The sequence below is a fragment of the Rhinopithecus bieti genome, unplaced genomic scaffold, assembly GCF_001698545.2.
Source record: "Rhinopithecus bieti isolate Rb0 unplaced genomic scaffold, ASM169854v2 scaffold_7509, whole genome shotgun sequence".
In the NCBI taxonomy this organism is placed as follows: Eukaryota; Metazoa; Chordata; class Mammalia; order Primates; family Cercopithecidae; genus Rhinopithecus; species Rhinopithecus bieti.
This window is the reverse complement of record NW_016805750.1, coordinates 690,656-694,050: the sequence shown is the minus strand read 5'-3', so window position 1 is coordinate 694,050 and position 3,395 is coordinate 690,656. Positions and strand designations below refer to the sequence as shown.

Below are 3,395 nucleotides of genomic sequence, written 5' to 3'. Positions count from 1 at the left end.
AAATAAATAAATAAATAAATAAATAAATAAATAAATAAATAAGGGCTTTCTAGCTGAAGAGTTTCCATGTACGTACTATTGTTTCTTAACAATCTGAAGAAGAATTCCAAAAGGTCTCACTGCAAAATATTGCAGAGTGAAAAAAAACAAAACAAAACCACAGTGTTCTTTATAACTAGTTTAATCCCTCAAACACAAAGGTTGGCTTTGAAGTCACACAATTAAAAACTAAGCATTGCCTTTGCTGGAAGTAAGTTAAAAGCACTGTGCCTCAGGCTCTTTTTATGTGTGAATGGGGTGATCATTTCTCTGAGAGCAAGAAAACTTGTGAATCATATCATGGCCTGCTGCTACCAACCAATAACTGCTTTGCACATCCCAAACCTTCTCCACTTTTATCCCAGAGAAGAAAAAGTTTGCCAGTGTCCACGTGAGAATGATGATGTTGCTCCCTGATTTACATTACTCATGTTCTTTGGATGTTCATGTTCTTTGGATGTTGGTTTTGAACTCTGATTAAACCGGATTCAATGCCATGTTTCGCCATTTACTATCTTTCTGGCCTTAGATCAGTTATTTAAACTGTCGTAGTCTTAATTCCTCAACTGTAAAATGGAAACTAAAAGCTACTTCATAGTTGTTATGACAATTAAGGGAGATATTATTGTGCAAAGCCCTGCTTCTGAAAGCATGACTTATACAGTAGCATCTTCAGCACCCCTAGAAGCTTGTTAGAAATGATGACTTTGAGGTTCCACTCCAGACTTGCTGTACAGGAACCTGCATTTTAACAATACCTTGGGTGATTTGTTTGCACATTGTGGTTTAGAAGCACTGATATATAGCACATTGTATTGGTTTCTATTGCTGTGGTAACAAATTATCTCAAACTTCCTGGTTTAAAACAACACGCATGTATTATCTTAGTTATGGAGGTCAGATGTCCAAAATTCATGTCATTAGTCTAATATCAAGGTGTCTACAATGCTGGCTTGTTCTGGAGGCTCTACGGGAGATCTGTTTCCCTACCTCTGTTTGTCATTCCTTGGCCCACAACCCCTTCCCCCATCTTCAAAGCCAGCAAGTGGCACAGCATCATCTCATCTCCTTCATGGACTCTGATCCTCCTGCCTCCCTCTTATGAGGGCCATTGTGATTATATCTTCCCCACTTAAGTAATTCAGAGAAGCTTTTCCATCTCGAGATCCTTAACTTAAATCAGTAAAGTTTTCATTGCCTGGGTAAGGTAACATAATCACAGGTTCTGGGGATCAGAGGGCATGGACATCTCTGCAGGGCCATCATTTAGCCTAGTAGGTCCTTACGGAGGTTGACTGTTGTTTTAGTCCATTTGCCTTGATAGAATATCACAGAGGGGATAATTTATTTTTTTAAGACTTTTTTTGGCTCATGGTTTTAGAGGCTGGAAAGTCCAAGAACATGGCATCAACACCTGGTGAGGACCTTGGTGCTGCATCATAGCTTGAAGGAAACCAGAAAGGCAAGCAAGGGTAGGAGTGAGAGAGGGAAGAGAGCTGAGCTTTCTTCTTTTACCAGGAGCACACCCTGCTAATAACTAAACCACGCCCAAGATAACAGCATTCATCAATTCTGGAGGGCTCTGCTCTCATGACCTAATCACCACCTAAAGAACTCACCCCTAATACTGTCACAATGACAATCAAATTTCAGCATAAATTTTGGAGGAGACATTATGCTTATCACCACTATCTGCTCTCCTCCTTCTCGCCCTCATTTTTCTTAACAGAAGGTCTTCATTAACTAGGAGTGTCCACTTGACAAGTGCTCTGGTTAATCAAAGCTTTTTACACCTATAGTCAGCATTCCATCAATTAGGAAGATATGGCCTTGTTCACAAATTGCTTTAGATACTAGATTGTAACAAGAAGTCAAATACAGTAGTAGGCTCTCAAGATGCTGAGTCACAAAGCCTGGGTTCAAACTCTGACATTCCCACTTATCAGCTCATTAGTCTCAGGCAATTTGCTTCACCACTCCAAGCTGCAGTTTTCTTCTTGTAAACCAGAAGTAACAACAGGCCCTTCCTCAAAGAGCTCAGGGAAGATTAAGGAAAATGAGAGCTCCTGGTAGCTCTTGGTGTCCAATATAGACTAAGCCTATCTAGTTTTCCCTCTCAAGGGCTTGGTGTGGGTCTGGCCTAGAGCCAGTGTGCAGCAATCCCTTGGCAAGTCTCTGATGCATTGCAAATTGCAATTATATCTCTCTGAGCAAGTTTCCAACCATCCTTGGGAATTCTGAAGATCATGATTTTTTTTTTTTTTTTTTTTTTTGACAGGGTGTTTCTCTGTCACCCAGGCTGGAGTACAGTAGTGTGATCCCAGCTCACTGAAGCTTTGAACTTCTTGGTTCAGGTAATCCTCTCACTTCAGCCTCCCAAGTAGCTGAGACTACAGGCACACACCTCTATGACTAATTATTTTTATTTTTTGTAGAGATGGCGTCTCACTATGTTGCTGAGGCTGGTCTCAAACTCCTGACCTCAAGCAATCTTCCTGCCTTATTTCCCCAAAGTGCTGGAATTACTGCACCAGGCCTGAAGGTCATGAATTTCAAGTTCTACATGCCACCAAGTCTCCAATCTTTCTTTAACTTTTTCTGAATTTCAAGGCCTATTCCTGAAGGAATCCCATGATGGCAATAAATGTTCATAGTTCTGGAAAAACAAAGAAGCCTGAGAATTATGATGTAATCCAGCCAAGATGAGTCTTTAAATACAGCAGCTAAGTTGAGAATCCACTAAAAATTCAGTCCGTAAGGTAAACACAGACACCATGAACTAGATCAAAGTGGAATTATGATCTCGTTGAGTGCAATAATGATGGTGAATTGACTAAGAAAAACTCAAAGTTGGACATAAACTCATGAAACAAGATGTTGAACTAGTAGCTACACAGATAGAGTTCTGAGGCCTGCTGTCTCCTAAGAGTACCTAGAAAAGTGCCCTTTGAAGCTGTGGCATCTTAGAAATAGAGTCTTGAACCTCTCAAATCCATGCCACTGTGCCCTATTTCCCCATCGCCCCACAATACAACACCTACACATGTTTTCTATCTTAAAAATTTTTGGTGAAATTCATCAGAAACTGCCACTATCTGTTTCAGTAGGGGGAGCAGTTCTAAGGCAGTTGCCCTGCTTTCAAAGCAGGGCAATAGGGGGGCGGAGCAAGATGGCCGAATAGGAACAGCTCCAGTCTCCAACTCCCAGCGCGAGCGACACAGAAGACCGGTGATTTCTGCATTTTCAACTGAGGTACTGGGGTCATCTCACTAGGGAGTGCCGGACAATCGGTGCTGGTCAGCTGCTGCAGCCTGACCAGCCAGAGCTGAAGCAGGGCGAGGCATCGCCTCACCTGG

General features: G+C 41.8%; 2 long non-coding RNA genes across 2 annotated transcripts in view; one reads left to right on the top strand and one right to left on the bottom strand.

Annotated features, from left to right (window-relative positions):
• LOC108530600 (uncharacterized) overlaps positions 1-2,358 on the top strand; it is a 6,400-nt gene extending 4,042 nt beyond the window's left edge. Inside the window, exon 3 of the long non-coding RNA XR_001885894.1 lies at positions 2,318-2,358. This is a non-coding gene — a long non-coding RNA (uncharacterized LOC108530600). The remainder of the gene's footprint in view (positions 1-2,317) is intronic.
• Positions 1-3,395, bottom strand: part of LOC108530601 (uncharacterized) — a 36,194-nt gene that overhangs the window by 3,955 nt on the left and 28,844 nt on the right. The gene's annotated exons all lie outside the window — the stretch shown is intronic.